General features: G+C 31.4%; 1 protein-coding gene and 1 pseudogene across 1 annotated transcript in view; one reads left to right on the forward strand and one right to left on the reverse strand.

Moving 5' to 3' along the window:
* Nucleotides 1-14,304, reverse strand: part of LOC144842707 (ankyrin repeat and SOCS box protein 11-like) — a 372,919-nt gene that overhangs the window by 348,105 nt on the left and 10,510 nt on the right. The gene's annotated exons all lie outside the window — the stretch shown is intronic.
* On the forward strand, nt 1,995-2,893 carry LOC144843347 (uncharacterized; annotated as a pseudogene).

Consider the following 14,304-nt stretch of genomic DNA (forward strand, 5'->3'; position numbering starts at 1 on the left):
GGAACTCCCCTATGCAGAGAACGAGAACTCTGACTGCCAAAAGAAACAACATCACAAAAACAAACAAAAATGACTAAATAATTATATTCATCATTATCAATACAAAACTTTGGTACTTTCTCTGGTTCGAAATTGTTTGTTGGCTAATCGTTGGTTAGTCTAAATTTTCAATTCTTCTAAATGTATTCAGTTAGTCCAGATCAATTATTAAGGAGACAATTGCGGTTTTAAGGGGACAATAACCAACAATTTTCGAAAGGTGAGGTTCCAAAGGTGACCTCTTAATAGGTGTTCTTTGTATTCTAAAACCATCTGTGGGCGCGACCTAGATGGTACGTGAGCGAATTGAGCGTACCAATGCATCTAATATTATTAAATATCGTCAACAAAATGATAATGTTACTAATAGACAAGGGCTGGCCAATATAAACATATACATAACCACCAAGTATAAGTGTTATTATTGTTACTCACTCTACTCAAAGACAATTCCTAAACTAATCGGATAGAACAAAAACAAGAATTGCACCAAACGTTGCCACTTTTAAGAATAAATTGAACACCATTAACAATTAATTTCGTAAAAGCATACTGTTCTATTAATTGATCTTTTTTTATTGTTTGCTTTATTTGGAAGTCAACAATACTGATACAGATACATGTAACTTGCATTATCACATTGTTGTGACGTCTATAGTCTTCTGTGGTACACAATACGTATTTGCATATTTTCCACCTGTGGCTTGGTTTAAATAGACGAGGTATTTGTAAAGGGAGGAGTTCCGGGCAGGAGGTTGTGCACAACGAATGAATAAAGTGAACGGTACCCAGTAAGATGTGTTTTATATTGATTTTTGGAATCTGATTTTGAAATACATTATGGTGTTTGTTATTACAGTAACAGTTGACGCTGTATACTTACTAGTGATGAGAGGTGGTATTATTGGTCTGGCCATGATTGTTTTCGCCGGATGGATTGATTAGTTTTGTGGGGACTCGACGTCGTTGGATATATATGTATTCAGAACTGATTGAGATTGTATTCAGAACTGTTAGTGTTGGAATTCAGAACTGTGGGTGGTTGAATTCAGAACTGGTTGGTGTTATTTGAGGCGGGTATTTTCGTGTGCTGGTTTGGACATTTACGGAATTAACCAACGGCTGTGATTGTTGGATTGGAAACGGCAGTAGTTGTGTGGTTGTATATCTTTTGTTAATAAAATATTTCTATTTATTTATCTTATTTTTATAATTGGATATTTCTAAATATAATTATTGTATTATCAGTTTTGAAGTTTGAATGTGAAATTGGCAACATGGCATTTAAATATGATATGGGTGGGTCTGTGTTGAAATATTCAGGGGATGCGAATGATGCTTCATTGCGGGATTATACAGAACCTAAAGCCATTTTTAGCGTTGAAAATGAAAATATTTCTAGATACAATAGAGGAGGAACATAAGAATTATATAACTAAAATACGCGACTTGTTAAAAGCACATTTTGAGAGTCAATCCTGGAAATGGGGTATTGATTCGCAGTTGTTAACTAGGAAACAATTACATTCAGAAACCATTGATTAATATGCGTCGGATATTATGTTATGACGTAAGCAGATAAAGAAATCAGATTATGAGCTCCTGTCTATTTTATGAGAGGGTTATTGTCGAACATTCGGGTATTTTCGAAACGCTTTAGATGCAGCTCGGCTAGCCATATTTGTCCAGCGTACTGTGGATGAACCTTCCTCTGGTACTTTTATAAATAACCATCCCAAGTCCCGTGTTAATAATGAAAATACAACGCTAGGATACGATCGCGGGGATGGTTGCGCAAGTTTCTAATATATTAGACAGCATTGAATCGTCTAGTCGGGTTCAGTGGGTGATTCCTCCTTTTAATAGTAATTTCGATGATAGGAAAAATGTCTCCTGTGGTGTTCTGGTCATGGACGATTTGAGAGCCAAGATAGCGAAAAATAAAATAAATAAATACCAGCGCATATCACCCTCAATACAGGAGAGATGCAATGCTGTTATCTTAAAGTGCATTTCGCATTATGTAAATGAATATCATAATGATTGGGATAAATATTTACCGGCGATACAGTTCGCTTATCGTACAGCTCCGGCTACAAACTCTGTTGGTTAGGCTATAGTCATTTTTACCTTTAATATGGCAGGGAAGCCAGGTTTCCGCTCGATGTGACATTATTAAAACAATGCCACTATCCCGATAAAACATTACGAGATCATAATTATGCATGTGTTAATAAGTCAGTTGGAGATATTTAGAGCTGTTTCTAAGAATCAAGCGAAAATGAAGGAGCGATATGACGAACGCGTCCGCGAGGTAACATATAAGTGGGCGATTCGATTTGGGTGTATATACCTTCGTTACAGAAAGGTTTATCGCGTAAATTAATGAAATTTTGGTCTGGCCCTTATCTGTGTGGCCTTTTAATTTTTGTGTTTGGAACTTAGTTCTAAAAGCACCGGTTCATGTGAACCGGATAAAATTTGCATATAATCGATATGCACGACCCACTAATAATAGTTTACATACGGATCCGGAGCAAATGAGTGAGCTGCCGGAATTCGAGATCGGGGACTGTCCGGAGGACTCATTTGAGCCGGTGGTGGCCACCCATAATTTAAAACGGTACGGAAATACCATTTAACTTTTCCTGGCATTCCTGAAAGTGAGCAAGAGTTTGAAATCGAAACAATTATAAGAGGACGTTATCGTCAAAATTGTTTGGAATACCTGATTAAATGGAAAGGTTTTCCCCACTCTCGGAATAAATGGGAAGCCGTGCAGAATCTGAATTCCACTGCCCTTGAGTACATAGAGAATAATCCTGTAAGGATTACGGGGAAATGTAAAGTTTGAATTCTGATGATGTATAGTGTAGTGGCATGGTATCAGTAAAAGGCAAATGTATGTAAGTCTGTACAGTATTTAGATATGTTAAAATCTCTAAAGCATGCGGTTATTATTTTGTCGGGGGCGTATATTTATTGTCTATAAATTAACTGATGACGATTACCGAATTAATTGCAATTTTAATGTAAATGAATCATAATATTAGGTTGTGTACAGATGACGACATAATCAATTACTATTAATATTAGCTCAAACTGTACAGTATATATGGTATATACTTGGATAATGCGTATGTTGTGATATAAAAAGGGAAAATGTTTTTAAAAAAAGTATATTAGAATTGGATAATGCTAGACATGTAGATTTGTATCATATTTGATCAAAATTGATAGGGGTCAATTTTTGTAGGGTGGGCGTATGTTGTGACGTTAGTCTTTTGTGGTACACAATACTTATTTGCATATTTTTCACCTGTGGGTTGGTTTAAATAGACGAGGTATTTGTAAAGGAAAGAGTCCCCGGCCAGGAGGTTGTGCACAACGAATGAATAAAGTGCACGGTACCAAGTAAGATGTGTTGTGTATTTATTGTCTAAGCATAACAATATAAGCACTTCATTGGTTATCTCGCTTTTTCACGTTCAAACACGGTATCGTTGACCTAAACGCAACTCTATTAGGCCTAAACTGTTCGCCTAGTGTCGCATTGATTGCAACACACTGCGTCGATTACAAAGTAGCGAACGCCAAGATAATGTAATGTACATTTGCGCAATGTTCTTACCGGGAGTGTGCAATTTAATGTTTACATTTTGTTGATAAGTCAGTATGTGGAGCACATGCCAAGGAAGTTAAGAATTATTCTTTTCTTTGTTTTTTTAAACTTTTTCATTTATAAATTACATTCAATTATCGTACGAATGAAAACAAATTAAATCCACCACTTTTAGACAAGATGCTTTGAGCAGCAGAGGCAGATCAACGAAATTATTTTTAAATGATAATAAACAATAACTAACTAAATATCTACCTATATCAATAACTGACTAAAACCCAACAAATCGTTTTAAAACTGGTGTTTTAACATGTGTGTGTGGTTACATTGCAAAATGATAGTGGGAACCGAATACATTTTCCTCGCAACATGATGATTCAACTACCGTAATTGTTGAAAGAGGGGGGTGCGAAATTGATTGATTAGATCACTTGGCATGCTTTTTTCTTTATTCTTCTAATTCATTTATTCGTTTTAAAACATTAAAAAAACAATATTTTTTGTTTAGTTCAAGCAAGTTTTACCATTCGAATCTTACCTTTTTATGTTTATCTCAATTATAACAATTGTATGTACTTTTTGTTTACAAAATTGCTTCAACCAAGTTACATTTTCACCTTTTGAATTTGCGAGTTATAAAATGTTTTATTATTATATATCAGGCCTATATTATTTCTAAGATAAATAAACACTTTAGTTGACGGAAATAGAATCTATATACAATTTCCTGATTTATTAAAAGGAAAAAAAATAAAATATACTTTATTACTTACGTTACCTTGATGGTTAACATCTGCATCTGATTCAATCAAATTCTGACAAACAGTAACATTATTGTAAAAAGCCCCAAGCATCAGTGCAGTCCAACCAAGCTAATGAGATAAAAAAAACTGCAACAATTATCTTTTTCAAACACCAATTATTGAAGATTAATTAATCATGTTCAATTCAATGTTTTCTACCCTTTTGTCTTCACTAAAGCACAACTGTTTTTGAAATAATCATTACCAATGACTAATTTGACTATATGTTTTAAAATATTATATTGTGTGTGATAGACATTTGTTTTGTTTTTGCATCTATATTATTTGCTCTGAAGTCAATACATAAGTTTGTATTCATTTGTCATAGTTTTTGTTTATTTTAAGAGAGGTGAGCATAATAAAATATTAAAAAATAATAATTGGGGGTAGACTAGGCAGGTAATTTAACTGCTTAAAATTCAAACGTTAAATCTGTATTGTCGTCCAAAAACTATAATATGCCATTTTATAGCGTTGTTTCACTTTTGTGGGAAAAAAGGCATGTTTCACTTACAAAAAGTCAACATAACAGTTACATTCAACCAAATATCCATTGGTTTTTCAGGTAAATGATAATTTGTTTTGTTCAAATTTTTGACCAAAATAACTAAATATTATGTGACATTAAAATGCCATACAACAACAATGTTAATTTTTTCAGGTGGAACTTGGATTTTTCCATCTCAGTTGATGGACACTTGACATACATTTTGTATACAGTGTAAAGACAATACGAGATATATTTTAGCATGCATGCTACAGACACGTGAGCCCATGTATGGAACGTCAAGTTTAGTTTTAGGCCTATACAATTAAATTAAAGTTGTCCAGCTGATTTTTCTTTTAATGTACAGTCTTCCATAAATGAAATAAAGTCAGATCAATTAGTTAATCGAATTGAAAAAAGATAGATGTGAAAGAAAGATGCGATACTGTGGTATACTGTCGTGTTTAGTTACTGATTAATATAGTACACATTGTTATACTGTAGGTTTCTCCCTATTGTAGGAAGTATTTACAGCATAGCACATGAAATCCCTGAATCATTGAATGTAGTAGACAATAAAAGCAAGGGAATTATCAATCAAGCATCGTATCCAGTTCCAAAAACAAGCATGCTGCAAACGACATATCCAAGTCACAGTTTAACTTTATTAAGTTTATAAGCAGTTTAATTCATTGTATGTTTTTGATTTGTCTTAAGAAATAATAATATATTGCAAAATAATGCTATTTCTATAATGGTAATATCGTCCCGTAATACGTAGGCTATTTGTTTCACGTATATATCATCAAAGAATTTTAACCTGGATTACATTTGGAGGTTCATCCGGGAGATTTATTTTAACATAAAAATAATTTTGATTTCTCATTGATTTTGTTTTACTCGTTTATATGTTTATTGTTATACAGTAAGCGTTCTTGTAATGTGTGCATGTGGCAAATGGTTTAGTTTAAATTCGTGTTGGTTTTTCACTATTGCTGAAATCATGTCAGTACTTTTTTTCTCTAATATTTACAGAACGATAAATAATGAACCTAGTAATTGTTCATGATTTATTGAAATTTGTAATTTGAAAATTAATCCATTTATTATATAGATTGCTAGAATTTTTATTTGAAATATTGAATATTACTTACATTATATTATATACTTTATTCGATTTATCACTTAATTTCAGAAAAACAATTCCATTTCAATTCCAAACAATACTTGGAAGAAAACGAAAAATCACACTAAAATGTTATGTTCCCATTTAGTATATTTAAATTATTTATTATTATTATCATTATTATTTTTGTTTATTGTTATTTTCCTTCTTATCTGCATCATTGTTTGCATTAATATTCCAGTATTTGTATTTTATTGCACATATGACAAACAATGGGTATCTACATGATATTACACAGACTGATTTCAATATGTTAATACATTACAGATAATATGTTGGTATTGTGTTAACAATATTTGTATTATTATTATTTACATAGAAAATAAATCATAATTGATTTGTAGGCCTACCTTGTCCTGAATGTTTACGCTCTTTGTATTTATAATATGGGTACATATACCAATCTCACTAGTCTTTGCACTTTCCGGAATCTATAAAATTTGAACCGATAATGTTATTAATATAAATCCAACTGTTTATGTCATTTAATAACATGCATTGATATTATTGTTAAACACATTACAGAATATTATATTTTATAAATCGTTCGAAAGAAAACATTTCATTCTCAACTTTACATTTGTCATATTACGTTTTTAACAATATTTGATAATATTATAACATATTCATCTGTATTATATATGTAATAATAGACAACAATAATAATAATGATGATTCAAGTATTTTAGAATAATATAGTAGAGAATGCATGGATGTTTCAATAAAAGAGAGATGGCAAAATTAATCAAGAATTAAAAATTCATGTCAATTATCATTATGTTTTATCGAAGCTAATTCAATAATTAAATTGTACTTGTCTATTATGCTGTACAAAGATGGAAGGTACTACTCTTTTTATGTTTCAAAATAATCATGGTAAATACTAATGTGATTTTTTTCCGTATAGTTGCATAGTAAAATCACCTATAGTCAGGTTCCTCATGTATGAAAATAGGGGTTCCGTAGGATTTTAATGCCCAAAGTGAGATTTCACTTGATTTTACTTTATTATGGTGCTAGGATACCAAAAATGCTAGGTAACAAATTTTCACGATCCCGTAACCATGGTAACAGCCCCAAATTCAAAATGGCGACCAAATGGCCATATCTCCATAACCATTTGGTCTAATGACAAGATATTGGTATCAAAATACTCGGAATATATATATTTATATTCGTTGTAATAGAACATTTTTACTAAATGCAACCGGAAATGCTATTTTTCTGTACTATTGACCCTTGACCTTGACTCGTACTGTATCGTAAAAACGGCTGGTCATAGAAATTTTAAAATGGTCTCAAATTGCTCAGACCATATATATTTATATTTATTGTAATGCAATATTTTGTTAAAAAATGTCCGGAAGCAAAGTTATTGACCTTTGACATAGAGAATAGCTTACAAGGATTTTTATTCAGTAGTTTCTGGTCATATCTCCATAACTCTTTGGTCTATTAACAAGATATTGGTATCAAAATACTCGGAATAAATATATTTATATTCGTTGTAATTGTTTATGTAATTTAATGACATGCATTGATATTATTGTTTAACACAAGATCAGAATACTCTATTTTATAAATCGTTGATCATGGCGATGACGATGACGATGATGGTTGAATTAAATAAATTGTGAAGAAAACTAAACAAAAAGTTTTTGTTGAAGCTAATTCAATAAGTAAATATAATATGCTGTACAAAGATGGAAGGTTCTACTCTTTTTACGTTTCAACATAATCAAAGTAAAATACTAATATTTTTTTTTCAGTAGTTGCATAGTAAAATCACCTACCTTCAGGCTATTGTCAGCACAGAGTACTAAAAGACATTGTTTAAGATCCATTTGTAGTTGCTATACCGTTTACTGCAAAACATAAAAGAAGTGATTACGATGGATATTAAAAATTGGTTGTAAAATATTTAATAAAAGGAATGCAAACATGTTGTGTAGAGTGTTAAGTGCATGCTATCAAAATAAACGTTTATATTTAAATCTAAAAAGTTTCCATAATCATAGTTACCGTATCAAAATTTATTATCATTTTGGATACTTGTGGTACAGAACAGATCAACAATGTTCTCTCCTTCAGAAATGGTTTCAGATTTGTATATAAATTTAAAGCATAGATGTTGTAAGAGAAAGAATGACGCTCAAAACGGCCACCACTACGACGACAATGTTTCTATTTAGTGTGCGCAATACTCGTATGGAAACCACATTTACTGTTGTAGCCTATGTTTGATTTCTTAGGAACTATTATAATTTTTTTAATTTAAATATTATACATTTGTAATATAATAGCTTGAAATAAATAATTCTATTCTTCTGATTTATTTTTACAGAAACAGAGGAAATGTTCGTTAAGATAAATATCTGGTACTTGTATAGCAACATTTGTAGTAGCTAACAAAAAAAGTATACCTGTAGATACATGATGTGCAAACATTTTACATTAAACACAACCCTATACACTACACTCACGTATAGTTTCGTACATTTTTTAAGTTACTTTTCAAACTCACTTGACTTGTGCTGAATTATATGTTTCCTCAATCAACAGTTGACTGTTTTTGTACAGAACACCAGACACTATACATTATCATTTGTATAAGCGATAACAAGTACATTCTAAAAAGTTGCTGCAACAAGCGTGATTTGTTATTTATTGTTTGCTTTGATCTTATCATAAGGTGATTGGAGCTACACCGATGTGAATTGCCATTTTAGGTGAGCAAAGTAAACCATTATACCGATTTGGTTAACGATGTCGAAGTACAATACAATTCATAATTGTGGAAATACATTTCTCCACAACTAATTCACAGAATGCCAGTGACACCTAATTTCAATAGTGTTCTTCTTTGATTGCAGGATAATGCACCATCTATTCATTTTTTTATTTATATGGTATAAAAATAGCAATCAGCAGCAGCTTATGTTGAAATTGATTGCTTTACATTATTTATTAACTTAAAAAATATATATAAATACAAGTAAAAAGCATTATTCACTTTGAAAAGAGGGATATTAAATGACATTATTTAATTAAATTTAAAAACCTGTTATTATGCAACAACAAGTGCTACATTATCTATAAAAATCTATTTTTTCAAACTATTTTACATTCCTACATCAAGTTGATGCGTAAATATGTTTAAATATTTATGTGATCAATTTTCAATTTACGTAATTATATAGGCCTGCATATAAATACATTTATAGAGCAAAAATATAAACAAAATGTACAGGAAGTTTATTACTGCCAATAATAAAAGCAAGAATACTTGAACTGAAATAGGAAGAATGTTCATGAGTTGAAAGTTTGACAGTATAACGAGGCGGAGCCGAGTGCAGAAAAGAAGTCACTTGTATGGACTTCTAACGACTATTCCCTCCGTTCAGCTAATATAAAATATTCATTGTTAGGTTCAATGTTAGTTTTACAATGTACGATTGCATAAATGAAAATAAAAACAAACTATTATTTCATTTATTTTTTTTAAATATATTTTAAAAAATACATGTTAAAAGAAAGAAATTGATTCTAAAATTTAAATTGTCATTTCCATTGTACACATAATACACATTCCATAGTTGATTTTTACTTTTTACATCAATATGTTTGTTTTTCTTTGGCATATTATTTTGCACAGAGGCGTCCAATAAGGTAAACTTTAGCTACAGAAATAAATTACAATATTTCACAAAACATTAAGCAAATTATGACTAAAAGTAAGCCCAGATGGTTAAAAGAATATTGTATTTTCATACGAACAAATCTAAATTGTACGTTAAAGAGTTGCTGTTAAGCCAATCATGGTTCAAATTTATTAGTTGTAGTACTATTAACTCAGTCGTTCCAATTTTCCTACCAGGCTTTTTACCGAAAGCAGAGTGACGGACATAAATTCTTAAGACGAAACAGAAAATCATCTTTTAATCTTCCAACGATAAAATGTTTCTGTTGTTGTACACAGACGATCAAACACTTTGATTTAATTATTTTTAATATGATAAAAAGAGGACAGTTTGTATTGATAATAAGACAGAAGTATACAATTTTCTCAACACTGTGATTAATATTATGGATTGATCCATTTAGTATAGTAGTAGGCCTACGGCAGATCTTCCTCTTTTGAAACGGTTTTCTGTATTCTAGAATTAAAATTAACATGTTTTGGCTTTTCAATGACAGAATTAGCTAAGCCTACATCCGATAGGTTCTGACATACACGACGGAGATAATATTAATATAGCGATAAATGAATCATCAAGTCCTTATACGATGACGTCACATACTGCAAGCACCCCATTGACTGATTATTACGTAATGTAATTTTACCGTACCTTTAGCAAACGGAAGTTAGGATACGGTAGCGTATCTTTAGCCACGACCTTTATCTAAAAAGGTATACAATATTTTGTTCAACCCTGGAATTAATAATGGATCGATCCATTTAGTGGTCTTATAGCAGAATGAAACTAGAAAACAAGAAAAGTCTTGAAATCGCAATAGGACCATATAGTATTTATTTTTACAATGTAGTTTGTGACCTTAAATTAGATTTTAAAAACGTAGGGAATGAGACTTTAAACATGTTTGATGAATATACGTCAAACAGTTATGTAAATGTTTAGTTTCAGTAGTAACCAGCTTCTTTTCAAATGTAATAATTTATTTTCGTATTGTTGTCAATTGCATTCTTATAATACTATGTAAGTCTCCGACTGATTTATGAAAATATTCTATTTCACTTCGAAATAGCAACATTTGCTTCAAAAACAGGCAGTAAGCGCCGTATATATTGTATGACTAATCATTTTGTATAAATAATTCACAGTGCGGTAAAAAGCAAGGTTGTAATAGTTAAAATATGTCAACATTCAAAATTCAAACTTGATATCTGTTGGTTAGGGTCACTTTTTGTGGAAAATGCATACTTATGCTAATGGTGGAACGATATTATTATTGTAATAAACCATAACTTATATCAGTAATAATAATGCAATGAAATAGTTGTAAAAAGGTATACAATTTGTTGCCAACCCTCTGATTAATAATGGATCGATCCATTTAGCAGTCTTATAGCAGAACACTCGTTTCATTTGGCAATACAATCTTTCAGTAAAATAAATAGATAGTACTTCTGTTTTCATTTACAGCTAGACCATTTTAATTGTCTGTCTATGTGTCTGTTATTTATAATTATTATATATTATTGCAAACTTACCAACTATTGCTACTGGACTTGAAAAATCTCTAAGAACTGAACAAACTTTCCCGATATACTCTCATTTCAACCAATTCGTAGCTGTTTACAGTACCTGCACTCCTTTGTCTATTTACATAATAGTATTTATAATAACAATATGTATGCTTGAATTTACCACAATAATGACACAAAAACCTTTCCACGGTATAATGAACCTTTTTATATAGATGCACAAGTCATTGTGCAGAATTTCAATTCATATTTAGAGTCATTCAATTCTATATAACCGCAGAAGTAGTAGTGTATCATATTATATAACTTGTACCAAGTATATAGTATACTCTTAGTGTGATAACTTTGATAAAACCTAACTTACTCAATAGTATAGGTAAATGAATTGTATATGTATAATATGAAATTAAAACTAAGAGGATATAGGAAAATAGGTAACAAAACATCATGATTGTGTAAATCTTTGTTGAATTCAAGTATTAAGACAGTAGGATATATTATGGTTAAGTTTAGATTGGAAAGAAACTGTTGGAAAGAAAAGAGAACGCATTTATAATATATCAAGGAACATTTTCGCCAGTGTAGCGTAGCAAAAAGCTATACAAAACAACCTTATTGCTACACATTTTGAAAATTGTGTAGCAAAAAATACAATACAAAACTATGTTTCTCGACTTAAAAATCAGTTTGATTAGCAATATTGCTAAACAAAATTTTTAAATGAAAATTTTCCCTGTATATGTCAGTAATTGACGCTATTTCAAGAAACACGAATAATAATACTATAGAACAACATGTTAACGTTATAAATAATCTAACAGTCACACATTTTTATTCCGCATTTACTGACTAAATATATAAAACATGTAAACAGAGGGCACTATCTCATTTGCAGTCAAGATTCTTATGTCTATTATGCAAAGTTGAAAAATAAATAACGTCAACGATGTTTGTCAAGATCGTGCTGCACGAAAACTACTGTAGCCCCGAATAGAACGTTAAAATTCACGACGCACGCTTACGTTAGTGTTGTTACGAAAGTAGACATTTCCTTAATACCTTAATATCCTACGTCGACCAGATTTGGAGAATTGTCTCTGATAGGTTTTTCCCTTTTTCGAGCGGATTATATTATAATTTTAGCACACAACGTATATACATAAACAAGTATCTAGTTGTCCTTATTAGGTGATCATTTAGAATAAAATGATCACCTATTGTTATTGTATAAAATCTTTATTATTTTTTTTCTTTTTATTCTTTCTGTACACTTTTTGTGTAACAAATATCTCAAAAAGTTAAATGTCAATGATTACCAAAATTTCACAATGTCTTTCAAATACTTTAACTTAGCCATAATAAGCTTTTCAGCGTGATCACGCATCCGTGACGTCATTTATACGCCATTTTGTGAAATCACATTATGAAACATATCTCCATAATTAATTATCACATAATAATGAAATTCACTACACGTAAACTTCAGGTCAAGCGTAAAAATATTAGCAAATAAAAACTCACGCGCACGTAGGGTCATGCGCGTAAAATCGCGCGTTAAACATTTTAAAAGTTTAGGCCATTTGCGTGTTTTAAAGAATTACTACGCAAAAACACGTTTTTGCGCGTGCGTACATAGAAAGCGTAAACAATAAAAATTTTACAAATTGCATTCTACTCATCTTCCTTGGTACATTCACCAAATTTAAGACCATTTCGACTTAAAATAGTGCTATACGAGCACGTTAAAAATGACAAAATGCGCACATTAATTGTACAAAAGTGCTAAAAATAGTAAAAAATAAAATAGGGTTGGTGAAATCTGTCCACAATAGGTTACTTTTCTGTCCATAATAGGTTACTTTCTGTCCACAATAGGGACTAGAGGGCGCTGTTGTTTGTCCATAATAGGTGACTTTCATAATTGGCTGTCCAAAATAGGTGACTTTTTGTCCACAATAGGGGATTTTATTGGAGTAGTGCGCCATCCATTGTGTTGTCCATAATAGGTGATTTTTTTGGCGTACTCTCGTACGTACGTAGTTTGTTTCGCGAGTAGAAGTAATACTAATTTGCTTTCTCTTCAGACTTTGAGTTGAGGCTACCGACCTACCTAGGCCTAATTAGTATAATTATTATTTAAGTCTCTCTAGCCTAGCTAGGGGTCTCTCTAGCCTAGGCCTAGGGCCTAGTCCTGTTAGTTAGGCTACCTCTATACTATAGGCCTACTTAGGCCTACTACTACTAGCCTAGGCCTAGGGCTAGGCCTAGCTTAGATACAGCAGCAGGGTACCTCCCTGCTTACAGGAATACAAATGACATGGGCTCCATATTAGGTAGATATGTTTCCTACTACAAACAACTAGGCCTAGCCTCAGTTATCTTGTTTGTTTGTTTTTTTATTATTTATTAATATAATATGAATATATATACAGACTAACATACTATTTTACTTGTAACTATATTGCCTATTCTGCAGGTCACTGGCGGACTAAGTGACTAGAGGCCTAGTCACTATTTAATACGGTCTTTTACTACTGCCACCGCTACTATACTTTGAAGACCGAAATCTTCAAATCACAAACATCTAGATTGCTAGATTGAACTATTAAAATTTTTGTTTTTTTTATTATTTTGTGAATGAACGAGTCTTATCCAGACAGTTCGGACAGTTAATAGGTTGGCAGTATAGTAGAACCAGAGCTAGTGTTACTGTGTTATTAATTATGTCATCTATTTAAATCTCACAATTGTTTTCCCATATTTTTTGCGTGTATTACAGATTGTGTACAGTGTATCTTCTGATCAATGTTATAGTACAGTAGCATGGGAATGTCTATTAACTAGGGTAAGTAACAGATAGGCCCAACCTACAATTGAAGAAAAATACTTTAAATATAACCCACTACATCTTTTAGGAGATTTTTCAATATGATCAAGATA

The sequence above is a fragment of the Antedon bifida genome, chromosome 5 (assembly GCF_963402885.1).
Source record: "Antedon bifida chromosome 5, ecAntBifi1.1, whole genome shotgun sequence".
Taxonomy (NCBI): Eukaryota; Metazoa; Echinodermata; class Crinoidea; order Comatulida; family Antedonidae; genus Antedon; species Antedon bifida.